The sequence below is a fragment of the Eumetopias jubatus genome, unplaced genomic scaffold (genome assembly GCF_037043125.1).
Source record: "Eumetopias jubatus isolate StellerSeaLion01/CBP00866 unplaced genomic scaffold, mEumJub1_p1.0 scaffold_10, whole genome shotgun sequence".
Taxonomy (NCBI): Eukaryota; Metazoa; Chordata; class Mammalia; order Carnivora; family Otariidae; genus Eumetopias; species Eumetopias jubatus.
The window spans coordinates 100,412,842-100,427,479 of record NW_028274816.1 but is presented as its reverse complement, the minus strand read 5'-3'; the positions used below and the strand labels follow the sequence as shown (position 1 = coordinate 100,427,479).

The window sequence follows — 14,638 nt, the reverse complement described above, 5'->3', positions numbered from 1 at the left end:
CTGAACAGCTGTGGAAGCTCTTCATCGGAGGTCTGAGCTTTGAAACAACCGATGAGAGTCTGAGGAGCCATTCTGAGCAATGGGGAACGCTTACGGACTGTGTGGTAATGAGAGATCCAAACACCAAGCGCTCCAGAGGCTTTGGGTTTGTCACGTGTGTCACTGTGGAGGTGGATGCAGCCATGAACGCAAGGCCACACAAGGTGGATGGAAGAGTTGTGGCACCAAAGAGGGCTGTCTCAAGAGAAGATTCTCAAAGACCTGGTGCCCACTTAACTGTGAAAAAGATTTTTGTTGGTGGCATTAAAGAAGACACTGAAGAACATCACCTAAGAGATTATTTTGAACAGTATGGGAAAACTGAGATCATGACTGACCGAGGCAGTGGCAAAAAGAGAGGTTTTGCTTTTGTAACATTTGATGACCATGACTCTGTAGACAAGATTGTCATTCAAAAATACCGTACTGTGAATGGCCACAACTGTGAAGTAAGGAAAGCCCTATCTAAGCAAGAGATGGCTAGTGCTTCATCCAGCCAAAGAGGTCGAAGTGGTTCTGGAAACTTTGGTGGTGGTCGTGGAGGTGGTTTTGGTGGGAATGACAACTTTGGTCGTGGAGGGAACTTCAGTGGGCGAGGTGGCTTTGGTGGCAGTCGAGGTGGTGGTGGATATGGTGGCCGTGGGGATGGCTATGACGGATTTGGTCATGATGGTGGTTATGGAGGAGGCGGCCCTGGTTACTCTGGAGGAAGCAGAGGCTATGGAAGTGGTGGACAGGGTTATGGAAACCAGGGCAGTGGCTATGGCGGGAGTGGCAGCTATGACAGCTATAACAACGGAGGAGGCGGAGGCGGCTATGGCGGTGGTAGTGGAAGCAACTTTGGAGGTGGCGGAAGCTATAATGGTTTTGGCAATTACAACAATCAATCCTCAAATTTTGGACCCATGAAAGGAGGAAATTTTGGAGGCAGAAGCTCTGGTCCCTATGGTGGTGGAGGCCAATATTTTGCCAAACCACGAAACCAAGGTGGCTATGGTGGGTGGTTCCAGCAGCAGCAGTCGCTATGGCAGTGGCAGGAGGTTTTAATTACTGCCAGGAAACAAAGCTTAGCAGGAGAGGAGAGCCAGGGAAGTGACAGGGAAGCCACAGGTTACAACAGATTTGTGAACTCAGCCAAGCACAGTGGTGGCAGGGCCTAGCTGCTACAAAGAAGACATGTTTTAGACAATACTCATGTGTATGGCCAAAAAACTCGAGGACTGTATTTGTGACTAATTGTGTAACAGGTTATTTTAGTTTCTGTTCTGTGGAAAGTGTAAAGCATTCCAAAGGGTTTTAATGTAGATTTTTTTTTTTTTTTGCACCCATGCTGTTGATTGCTAAATGTAATAGTCTGATCATGACACTGAATAAATGTGTCTTTAAAAAAAAAAAAAAAAGATAACAGGAAAGGTGGCTTCTGCCAACCAAGAGGAGCAGACAGTTCCCATACACCATCAAGAAAATCATTGAGGAGGGCGCCTGGGTGGCTCAGTCGGTTAAGCATCTGCCTTCAGCTCAGGTCGTAATCCTGGGGTCCTGGGATCGAGTCCCACATCAGGCTCCCTGCTCTGTGGGGAGCCTGCTTCTCCCTCTGCCTCTCTCTCATTCTGTCTCTCATGAATAAATAAAACCTTTAAAAAAAAACAAATAATTAAAAAAAAAAATCACTGAGGAGAAAGGTTATCTGCCTGAACAAGTTTTTTTTTTTTTTTTTTTTTTAAGATTTTATTTATTTGACAGAGAGAGACATGGCAAGAGAAGGGAACACAAGCAGAGGGAGTGGAAGAGGGAGAAGCAGGCCCCCCGCCGAGCAGGGAGCCCGATGTAGGGCTCAATCCCAGGACCTTGGGATCATGACGTGAGCTGAATGCAGATGCTTAACCACTGAGCCACCCAGGCGCCCCTGAACAAGTTTTTAATGCAGACAAAAGTAATCTATTCTGGGGGGAAATGCCAAAAGGACATTTACTAGAAAGGAAGAGAAGCAAGCACTAGAATTTTTTCTGGTTTTTATGCAAATGCAGTTGGGTTTATCAGGATTGCTGTTATCTATAAAACTAACCCTCGGGGCGCCTGAGTGGCTCACTCCTTGAGTGGCTGCCTTCAGCTTGGGTCATGATCCCAGGGTCCTGGGACCAAGTCCTGCATTGGGCTCCCTGCTCAGTGGGAAGCCTGCTTCTCCCTCTCCCACTCCCCCTGCTTGTGTTCCCTTTCTCGCTGTGTCTCTGTCAAATAAATAAAATCTTAAAAATAAATTAAAAAATAAAAATAAATAAAAATAAAACTAACCCCCAAGCCTTGAAGGAAAAAGATAAACACCAGCTGCTAGTCTTTTGGTTGTACAAGAAGAAGGCTTGGACAAAAAGAATGCTTCTTGAGGGGCGCCTGGGTGGCTCAGTCGTTAAACATCTGCCTTCGGCTCAGGTCATGGTCCCAGAGTGCTGGGATCGAGTCCCCCATTGGGCTCCCTGCTCAGAGGGAAGCCTGCTTCTCCCTCTCCCACTCCCCCTGCTTGTGTTCCCTCTCTCGCTGTGTCTCTCTCTGTCAAATAAATAAATAAAATTTAAAAAAAAAATGCTTCTTGATTGTTACCATAGATGCTTTGTCCCTGAAGTCAGGAAGTACCTTCCAAGTAATGGATTGCCTTTTAAAGTCCTTTTGATATTTATTTGACAATGTCCTTGGCCACCTAGAACCTGATGAGTTAAACAGCAAAGGCAATGAAACAGTCTATTTGCCCCCAAACACAATGTCTCTAATTCAGTCTCTGGATCAGGGGGTCGTTATACACAGTATACTATAGAAAGGATTGTCAACACTATGGAAGAGAGAACCTCAAAAAGGAGAACATCATGAAAGTCTAGGAGGATTATACCACTGAAGATGCCACTGTTGTTACAGAAAAAGCCACAGAGCCATAAAAAGCCCCAAACAATAAATTCCTGCTGGAGAAAACTGTCCAGAAGTTGTGCATGACTTCACAGGATTTACAATACAGCTAATCAAGGAAATCACGAAACAGATTATAGATATGGGGGTGGAAAAAGGTAGTGGTGAGGAAGGGTTTCAAGATATGGATTTTGAAGAAACTCAAGAGCTAAGAGACACCACACCAGAGGAATTAAGAGGAGATAAGTGCTTCCAAACTAGTGCAATAAGGAAGGAAACGTAGAAGAAACAGTGCCAGAAAACAGTATCGTACACTATCTGGAAGAAGGGTTCTGATTATTCAAGACTGCTTTTGACTTCTTTTACCACATGGACCCATCTATGATATGGGCACTGAAACTAAAGCAAAGGGTAGAAGACAATGTACAGAAACTTTTTTTTTTTTAATTTTTATTTATTTGAGAGAGACAGAAAGAGAGCATTGGCAGAAAGAGGGAGAAGCAGACTCCCTGCCAAGCAGGGAGCTTGACACAGGGCCTGACCCCAGGACCCTAAGACCGTGACCCAAGCCAAAGGCAGAGGCCCAACTGACTGAGCCATCCAGGTACCCTAGAAACATTTTTTAAAAAATGAAAAAGCAAAAAAAGTTGGACAGAAATAATGACATATTTCTGTAAGGTTACACCAAGTGTGTCAGCCTCTTCCATTTCCCCTTCTACATCTTCTAGCCCTGATAGCAAAACCAGTCCCTCTTCCTCCTCCTCAATGTGAAGACAATGAGGATGAAGACCTTTATGATAATCCACCTCCACTTAATGAACAGCATACAATCTTTATGCCGTACAGTTAATAAACTTATCTCTTGTGTATGTGCGTTTGTGTGAAAATGGAGTAACTATATGGCAAGAATTGTGTGAGACGTTTTTATGTCATCATCATCGCCTAACTATTCATTATGAAGGACATAATGTACAAGATTAGTATGGAAGTGGGCAGACTACCCTTACACAGGAATAAGGTAAGTGACATTTGATAGGAAATTAATAATGTATTGGCTTTCTTACTATTTTATAACTTTGCTTTCAAAGAATTCTATTATGTACAGTATGGCTCTCTCCCTTGTAACTGGAGAAGCTGAGTATCACCTCAGATAAAAATATATATTTTTTAAATGTAACAATGTTTCTACTACTTTATTATGAATATGACTGCTGTATGCCATAATAATTTTATAACCATTCATTAGTGTATAGGCTAGGCTACTGTGAAGCAATCGTATTGATTACACTAGCCTAAAATGAAGCAATCATACTCCTGCTTCTTTATTACCAATTCATGAAGTGTTACACCTGTAAATTAATTTTTTTCCACATTATCTTTTCATTTTTGATGTCTAATATTAGTAGTAAGTATAACATCTACAGTTTTATATCATATAATATTGATGTAGGTACTGACAGATAGTTCATCTTATGAACAGAGGACATGGGATGCCTGGGTGGCTCAGTCAGTTAAGTGTCTGCCTTTGGCTCAGGTCATGATCCCAGGGTCCTGGGATTAAGTCCCGCATCGGAGTCCTTGCTCAGCAGGGAGCCTGCTTCTCTCTCTGCCTGATGCTCCCCTGCTTGTGCTCTGTCAAATAAATAAATAAAATCTTAAAAAAAAATAAAGAGGACATAAACTTACAGTATCAATAAATACAGTATGGTATTATAAATGTATCTTATTTTAATATTCGCTGTTCTCTAATGTACTTTATTATATGAAACTATATAATAGATATAACATACAAAATATGTGTTAACTGATTGTTTCTGTTATTGGTAAGGCTTTTGGTCAACAGTAGGCTCTTACTAAATAAATTATCACACATTTTTGACTGTGGGGAGGATCATGCTCCTAACCCCTTTGTTGTTCAAGGGTCAACTGTGTATTCATTTGCTATAAGGTAGTACAGAGTAATGAGAAGAGGAAAGGAATGATAAATGATGACTTGTTAGCCTTTTACAGCAGGGGTAGAAAAATGAGTCTCACAATTGGTAAATCCTTCTAGTTAATAGATCTAAAGATAAGTCTCATTTCAAAGTCTTCTAAAATTGGCCTTTCTTCTATTCAGTTTTGTATCTTCCGGATACACTTTGAGGGCAGTTCTATCATCTACCATTTCTCACATGAGCTACTTAATCAGCCAGGATGAAACCAGTTTGGATAAATTTATTAAAACTAAAAAGTGAATATACAGCATATTATAATTTTTGCCATATTCAATCATTCACCATAATTTTTAAAAAGATTTTATTTATCTATTTATTTTAGAGATGGAGCGAGCACAAGCAGGAGGATGATCAGAGGGAGAGGGTCAAGCAGACTCTGCTCCTGAGTGCAGAACCCGACACAGAGCTGGATCCCACAGCCCTGTGATCGTGACCTGAGACAAAATCAAGAGTCAGACGCTTAGGAGCCACTCAGGCGCCCCCTCATTCACCCTAATTTTTGCTAGGCACTCTGGGCAGTTCAGTTTCATTTTGTCTGGCTATTAAGCAACTTGTGGATATTCTTCCTTAGCAGTACTGGTTTTCTTAGAAAACTCACTTTCTCAACTTCCCTTAAAACCAGGGTTCAGACATGTGATCTTCCCATCAGATGTATCTGCCTAAGACTTTGATTTAAAAGTGAGCAGTACAAAGAAGCAGGTGCCAAGCAGAAACCATCCTTCTAGTTAATGGTGGTTACATAAGCATATTTTAATTCTACGTTGGTTTTTATTTAATTCTATAAGATTACTGTATAAAAAATACTGTTTAAATAGATTTGGAAGATTTACTTTTCCAAAAAAGAGATCAGAAGACTGGATTAAATAAAACACACACCCCCACATTTAAATACTGATTTAAAAGAGATTCTTCATTGCACCTCAAGCCTCAAAATAGGAATCACATTCCTCCTTCCTAAAGTATGTTCTTTAAAATCTCTTTTACGAGGGGCACCTGGGTGGCTCAGTTGTTAAGAGTCTGCCTTCGGCTCATATCATGATCCCAGGGTCCTGGAATCGAGCCCCGCGTCTGCCTCCCTGCTCAGCAGGAAGCCTGTTTCTCCCTCTCCCACTCCCCCTGCTTGTGTTCCCTCTCTCACTGAGTCTCTCTCTGTCAAATAAATAAAATCTTGATGATGACAGCTTTGTAACAGAGCTTGAAGTATGGAATTGTGATGCCGCCAGCTCTGCTTTTCTTTTTCAACATCCCTCTGGCTATTCGAGGTCTCTTCTGGTTCCATACAAATTTTAGGATTATTTGTTCCATTTCTTTTAAAAAAGTTGATGGTATTTTGATGGGGATTGCACTGAATGTGTAGATTGCTCTAGGTAGCATCTTCATCTTCACAATATTTGTTCTTCCAATCTATGAGCACGGAACGTTTTTCCATTTCTTTGTGTCTTCCTCAATTTCTTTCATGAGTATTTTACAGTTTTCTGAGTATAGATTCTTTGCCTCTTTGGTTAGATTTATTCCTAGGTATCTTATGGTTTTGGGTGCAGTTGTAAATGGATCGACTCCTTAATTTCTCTTTCTTCTGTCTTGTTGGTGTACAGGAATGCCACTGATTTCTGTGCATTGATTTTATATCCTGCCACTTTACTGAATTCCTGTATGAATTCTAGCAGTTTTGGGGTGGAGTCTTTTGGGTTTTCCACATAAAGTATCATATCATCTGCACCATCACCAAGATAGTATGGTACTGGCACAAAAACAGACACATAGATCAATGGAACAGAATAGAGAAACCAGAAATGGACCCTCAACTCTATGGTCAACTCATCTTTGACAAACCAGGAAAGAATGTCCAATGGAAAAAAGACAGTCTCTGCAACTAATGGTGTTGGGAAAATTGGACAGCCACATGCAGAAGCATGAGACTGGACCATTTTCCTATACCACACACAAAAATAGACTCAAAATGGTTGAAAGACCTATATGTGAGACAGGAGTCCATCAACATCCTAAAGAACACAGGCAGCAATCTCTTTGACCTCAGCTGCAGCAACTTCTTCCTAGAGACATCGCCAAAGGCAAGGGGAAAAATGAACTACTGGGACCTCATCAAGATAAAAAGCTTTTGCACAGCAAAAGAAACAGTCAACAAAACCAAAAGACAACTGACAGAATGGGGAAGATATCTGCAGATGACATATCAGATAAAGGGCTAGTATCCAAAATCTATAAAGAACTTAAACTCAACACCCAAAGAACAAATGATCCAATCAAGAAATGGGCAGAAGACATGAACAGACATTTTTCCAAAGAAGACATCCAAATGGCCAACAGACACATGAAAAAGTGCTCAACATCGCTCGGCATCAGGGAAATCCAAATCAAAACCTCAATGAGATATCACTTCACACCAGTCAGAATGGCTAAAATTAAGAAGTCAGGAAATGACAGATGTTGGCGGGGATGCGGAGAAAGGGGAACCCTCCTACACTGTCGGTGGGAATGCAAGCTGATGCAGCCACTCTGGAAAACAGCATGGAGGTTCTTCAAAAAGTTGAAAATAAAGCTACCATACGATCCAGCAATTGCACTACTGGGTATTTACCCCAAAGATACAAATGTAGGGATCTGAAGGGGTATGTGCACCCCAATGTTTCTAGCAGCAATGTCCACAATAGCCGAACTGTGGAAAGAGCCAAGATGTCCATCGACAGATGAATGGATAAAGAAGATGTAGTATATATACAATGGAATATTATGCAGCCATCAAAAGGAATGAAATCTTGCCATTTGCAACGACGTGGATGGAACTGGAGGGTATTACGCTGAGTGAAATAAGTCAATCAGAGAAAAGACATGTATCATATGACCTCACTGGTATGAGGAATTCTTAATCTCAGGAAACAAACAGGGCTGATGGAGTGGTGGGGGGTGGGAGGGATAGGGTGGCTGGGTGATAGACATTGGGGAGGGTATGTGCTATGGTGAGTGCTGTGAAGTGTGGAAGACTGCTGAATCACAGATCTGTACCTCTGAAGCAAATAATACATTATATGTTAAAAAAAAAAAAGAAGAAGAAGAGAGCAGGAGGGGAAGAATGAAGGGGGGGAATCAGAGGGGAAGACGAACCATGAGAGACTATGGCCTCTGAAAAACAAACTGAGGATTCTAGAGGGGAGGGGGGTGGGAGGATGGGTTAGCCTGGTGATGGGTATTAAAGAGGGCAGATTCTGCACGGAGCACTGGGTGTTATATGTAAACAATGAATCATGGAACATTACATCAACAACTAATGATGTAATGTATGGGGATTAACAATAAAAAAATAAATACAATCTTGAAATAAATAAACTTTTCTTTTACGAGAGTCTTTGGTGGCAAACTAATTTTCTATCTGAAAATTGATACCTATTTTATCTCTAATCTTAAAGACATTTTTTCTGTGTGTACAATTCTATGATGATGATTGTCTGCTCTGAGCACATTTAAGATTCATTAGATTCTAAAAGAATCAACTTTGGGGACGCCTGGGTGGCTCAATCGTTAAGCGTCTGCCTTCGGCTCAGGGTCCTGGGATCGAGCCCTGCATAAGGCTCCCTGCTCAGCGGGAAGCCTGCTTCTCCTTCTCCCACTCCCCCTGCTCGTGTTCCCTCTCGCTGTGTGTCAAATAAATAAAATCTTAAAAAAATAATAAAACCTTTAAAAAAAATAAAAGAATCAACTTTGTATTCTGACTTCTTTGTTACTGCAACAGTTCTTTGAAGATTATGTCTCTTTTTTTGTTACTGTACCATTTTGCTGTGCCTATGTATAAACTTTTTTTTTCTTGCTTGAGATTCATTAGGCTTGCTGCATCTGTGAACTGTGTTTTTCATCAATTCTGGAATCTTTTCTCTGAGCCTCTGCCCTGCTTTTTCTTTCTTTGTAAAATTCTGTCTAGATACATATTAAGAGCTTCTAGTATTTTATCATCTAACTCAACCTCTTTCACATATTTTCCATTTCTTTTTCTTGCCCTCCCTCTCTACACTTTGCTACATTCTGGATATTTCCTCACATGTATTATAGTTTAATATTTACATTTGTATAATCTGCTATTAAATCCTCTCACTGAGGTTTTATATGGTCTCTTGCCCTTTACTCATAATCTCAATCCTTTTTATTTCTTTAAACAAACCAAATACGCTTCTTTTATATGCTGTATCCAAGCTGACAACCCCAATACCTTCAGACTTAAGGGGTCTGATTCTGCTTTTTCCCCCCCTCCCCTGCTAACTCTAGCCCAGAACATCTAGTTTCTTAGTTGGGTCTATATTAGGACTATGATCTCCTATTTTGGGGGGCTTTATCTAGAAGTTCTTTGATGCTGAAAATTGCTCTAGAAGTCTGAATTTTGCTTCTTCCCAAGGGCAATATCTGCCTGAGACCACATTAAACCATGTATTTAATTTATTGTTAAAATGTCACTGATTATTTCATAAATATTTTTTCATCCTACAAAAATAATTGAGGAAATATTGTTTGCACAATCCTTTTTAAAGAAGTTACTGGGATATAAAATGCAGAAATGATGAGGAAAAACTCAGGCTAAAATCTAATATAAACTAAACCAGACCTATCTGTCACATAAAATATAAAAAAATTGGGGCACTGGCTGGTTCGGTTAGTTAAGCATGTGATTCTTGATCTTGGGGTTGTGAGTTTGAGAGATTACTTAAAAATATATATATAGTTAAGTCATTAAAATTTTTTTCATATTGTAAAGCAAAGCAAAAGCCCACTCCATGATGCTTATAAGATGCACATCCAAAACAAAGCAATTCAGAAATACTGAACATAAAAAAAAACAAAGATAGGGGCACCTGAGTGGCTCAGTTGGATGCTCAACTGACTCTTAATTTCGGCTGAGATGATCTCAGCATCACTGGATGAAGCCCTGTGTTGTGTCCAGCTTCTCACTCAGCAGGGAGTCTGTTGGAAATTCTTTCTTTCTCTCCCCCTGTTCTCTCCCCCTCTCTCTCAAATAAATAAATAAATCTTAAAAAACAAAACAAAAAACAAGAAAAACAAAAAAACACAGGAGCACATGGGTCGCTCATTTGGTCAGTGTCTGTGTCTGCCTTCGGCTCAGGTCATGATCCTCGGGTCCTGGGATCGAGTCCTGGGTCCAACTCCCTGCTTAGCAGGGAGTCTGCTTCTCCCTCTGCCCCCCACCCCGCTCGTGCTTGCTCTCTAACTCTCTCTCTCACACAAAAATAAATAAAAACCTTACAAGAAAAGAAAAATAAAAAAAAAACCCAAAGATATACAAGGCAATATACACAAAATGAAAGCAGGAATAAAGGTCTTACTTTTAACTGAGGCAGAGATTACACTATAAAGCTTTAAACAAGATAAAGGCACTATATTTATAATGTCAATGAAGGCAACTCATGGTATCTAAAAATTTTAATATCTATCATAATCTAGCAGCAACATTCATGATGCAGAAATTAGAGATTTTTTTAAAGATTTTAGTTATTTATTTGAGAGAGAGAGAATGAGAGAGAGAGAGCACATGAGGGGGGAGGGTCAGAGGGAGAAGCAGACTTCCTGCTGAGCAAGGAGCCAGATGTGGGACTCAATCCTGGGACTCCAGGATCATGACCTGAGCCCAAGGCAGTTGCTTAACCAACTGAGCCACCCAGGTGCCCAAAATTAGAGATTTATTAAAGGAGAATCAAATCATCTCTCATTTAATGACAGATGGAAAAGATAAAAATAAACAAAGACACTGAACACCTTAATGATATATTAAGGTGTGTGGTGGCCTGAAAATAGGAAACACACCTTTTAAAGTACTCACAGAATGTTCACCAAATAGACCATTTAGGCTATAAGAGGAAACCATAATAAATTGCAAAAAGAGATAATATAAGCAACATATATGAACACAGCAAAATAAAACTAGGAATTAACATTTTTAAAGGTTTTTCTATAAATCGGAAACCACAGAATTTCTAAGGGAAAAAATGATAATGACATTATTTATCAATATATACAGGTGTCAGGTGTAGCAGTGGTCAGGGAAAATACATAGGTACAATTACTTAAAGTAACAGAATAATAAAAACAAAAGCCAAACTCTGGATAAACTCTCATACATGTATACCAGGAAATATGTTTCCATTTACATAAAGTTCAAAACCAAGTAAAATTGGGGTGCCTGAGTGGCTCAGTTGGTTAAGCATCTGCCTTCGGCTCAGGTCATGGATCCCAGGGTCCTGGGATCGAGCACCACATTGGATTCCCTGCTTGGTGGAGAGTCTGCTTCTCCCTCTGCCTCTCACCCTGCTCATGCTTTCCCTAGAGCACACTCTCTAATAAATAAATAAAATCTTAACAAAAAATAAAAATAAAATATTCAAAACCATGTAAAATTAAACGATACATGTTTAGGGATACAAAACACATTGTAAAACCATTTTAAAATGTAAGGGGCAACAGGGCACCTGGGTGGCTCAGTTGGTTAGGCGTCTGTTGATTTCGGCTCAGGTCATGATCCCAGGGTCCTGGGATAGAGTCCTGCATTGGGCTCCTTGCTCAGCAGGGAGGCTGCTTCTCCCTCTGCACATCGCTCCCCCTGCTTGTGCTCTTTCTCTCCCTCTCTGACAAATAAATGAGTAAAATCTTAAAAAAAAAAAAAAAAAAAGATCTAAAGAAACAGAGAAACATCTCATGTTCATGGATTGGAAGATGTAACATTGTTGAAATGACAATACTCCCAAAACTGACCTACAGATTCAACATAATTCTATTTTTTTAAAAGATTTTATTTATTTATTTGACAAAGAGAGACACAGCGAGAGAGGGAACACAAGCAGGGGGAGTGGGAGAGGGAGAAGCAGGCTTCCCGCAGAGCAGGGAGCCCAATGCAGGGCTTGATCCCAGGACCCTGGGATCATGACCTGAGCCAAAGGCAGACGCTTAACGACTGAGCCACCCAGGTGCCCCTCAACATAATTCTTATCAGAATCACAGCTGACGTCTTTGTAGAAATTGACAAACTGATTCTAAAATTCATACAGAATTGGGAGGGATCAAGACTACCCAAAATGATCCTAAAAAGGAATAAAGTAGGAAGGCTTCCCAAAAGCAAACCTTACTACAAAGCAACAATAAGCAAGACTGTGATTTTCTTTTCTTTTCTTTCTCTCTTTCCCTTTCTTTCTGTTTTAGATTTATTTATGCGAGAGAGAGAGAACAAGCGGGGCAGGTAGAAAGGGAGAAAGAGAGAGAGAATCCAAAGCAGACTCCCTGCCGAGAGGGCAGCCAGACGGAGGGTTCAATCTCAGGACCCTGAGATCATGACTTGAGCTGAAACCAAGAGTTGAACACTTAACCAACTGGCCACCCAGGTGCCCTAAGACCACGGTTTTCAACAAGGTTCTAAGACCATGCAGTGAAGAACAATCTTTTCAGCAAATGGCTGGGACAACTGGGTAGCCACACGAAGAAGGAGTTGGAACACCTACCAAACATGACATACAAAAATTAATTTAAAAAACTTATTTCAAGGGATGCCTGGGTGGCTCAGTCAGTTAAGCGGCTGCCTTCAGCTCAGGTCATGATCCCAGGATCCTGGGATCAAGTCCCACATCGGGCTCCCTGCTCAACGGGGACCCTGCTTCTCCCTCTGCCTGCTGCTCTCCTGCTTGTGCTCTGTCTCTCTCTCTGACAAATAAATAAATAAAATTTTTAAAAAACAAAGTAAAAGAAAATAAAAAACTTATTTCAAAATAGATCAAAGACCTAAATATAAGAGCTAAAACTACAACTTATTAGAAGGAAACATAGGTATAAATTTTCATGGCCTTGGATTAGACAATGGATTCTTAAATGACACCAAAAATACAAGCAACAAAAAGATAATGGACTTCATCAAATTTTAAAAATCTGTGCATCAAAGGACATTTTCAAATGAAAAGACAATCACAAAATGGGAGAAAATATTTGGAAATCTGACAAGGGTCTCATTTCCAGAATTCATACAGAGTTCTTAAAACAATAAAAGGACAGCCCAATTTAAAAATGGGCAAAAGATTTGAATAGACATTTCTCCAAAGGAATAATAAATGGACAATAAGTACATGAAAGGATACTCAACATCATTAGTCAAGAAAATGCAAATCAAAACCATGATTAGATACCATTTCATACCCACTAGGATGGCTGTAATAAAAAAAGACAACAAATATAAGTGAGGAAGTAGAGAAACAAACTCTCATACACTGCTGGTGGGAATGTAAAATGGTACAAACGCTTTTGAATAGACTGGCACTTCCTCAAAGAATTAAACAGAGAGTTAGCATACAACCAGCAATTCCATTCCTATGTAGATACCCAAGAGAACCAGAAAATATATTTACACGAAAGCTTGTACAAGATGGTCACAGCAGCCTTATTTATAATAGCCAAAAAGCAGAAACAACCCAAATGTCCATTAATTGATGATTAAACAGACTGCAGTATATTCAATGTAATATTCAGCCATAAAAAGGAAATGAAGTACTTACACATGCTATTAACATGACTGAACCTTGAAAACATGCTTAGTAAAAGAAGTCAGATATGAAAAGCCACATATTGAATGATTCAACTTATATGAAATGTCCAGAACAGGCCAACCTAGAGACAGAAAGTTGTTATCAGGGGAAGAAGGTAGGGTGAGGAATGACTGCTAAAGAGTATTGGGGTTTCTTTCTGGAGTGATGTAAATGCTGGAATTAGTAGTGATGACTGCATAACATTGTGAATATGTTAGGTCTTTAAATTGTATTCTTAAAATGGTAGAATGGTAAATTTTATCTCAACAACAAAAATCTATCTGGAAAAATGGAAGGGAATGATAAACACAAAAGACAGTGCCTACCTCTGGAGAAGGAAGAAATGGAATGCAATCATAAAATTACTGGTAATGTTCTTTTTCTTAAACGGAGTAGAAAACACACAAGTGTCTGTAGTTATTCTTTATATATTACACGGTTTTTTTTTTTTAAGATTTTATTTATTTATTTGAGAGCAAGAATGAGAGAGAGAGAGAGAGAGCATGAGAGGGGGGAAGGTCAAAGGGAGAAGCAGACTCCCGGCCGAGCAGGGAGCCCAATGTGGGACTCGATCCTGGGACTCCGGGATCATGACCTGAGCCAAAGGCAGTCGCTTAACCAACTGAGCCACCCAGGCACCCTCTTACACAGTTTTTAAAAAAGATTTTATTTATTTGAGAGAGAGAGAGATAGCACGTGCAAGCAGGGGGCGGGAGGGGGGTAGGAACAGAAGGAAAAGGACAAACAGACTCTGTGCTGAGCGTGGAGCCCAACTTGAGGCTTGATCTCAGGACCCTAAGATCACGACCTGAGCCAAAATCAAGATTTGGATGCTTAACTGACTGAGCCACCCAGGAGCCCCTTATCTGACACATATTTTAAAAATATCTTATCAGGGCGCCTGGGTGGCTCAGTTGGTTAAGCAGCTGCCTTCGGCTCAGGTCATGATCCTGGAGTCCCTGGATCGAGTCCCGCATCAGGCTCCCTGCTCGGCAGAGAGTCTGCTTCTCCCTCTGACCCTCCCCCCGTCATGTGCTCTCTCTCTCTTTCTCTCTCTTTCAAATAAATAAAATCTTTAAAAAAAAATCTTATCAGTATTTAATAAAATACTCAGGGTGTCAAAATGGGACTGCA

At 40.3% G+C, this 14,638-nt stretch overlaps 1 protein-coding gene across 4 annotated transcripts in view; it reads right to left on the bottom strand.

The window, feature by feature from the left end:
* The window catches only part of GPATCH8 (G-patch domain containing 8), a 119,179-nt gene that overhangs the window by 32,339 nt on the left and 72,202 nt on the right, over positions 1-14,638 (bottom strand). The window lies entirely within an intron of this gene.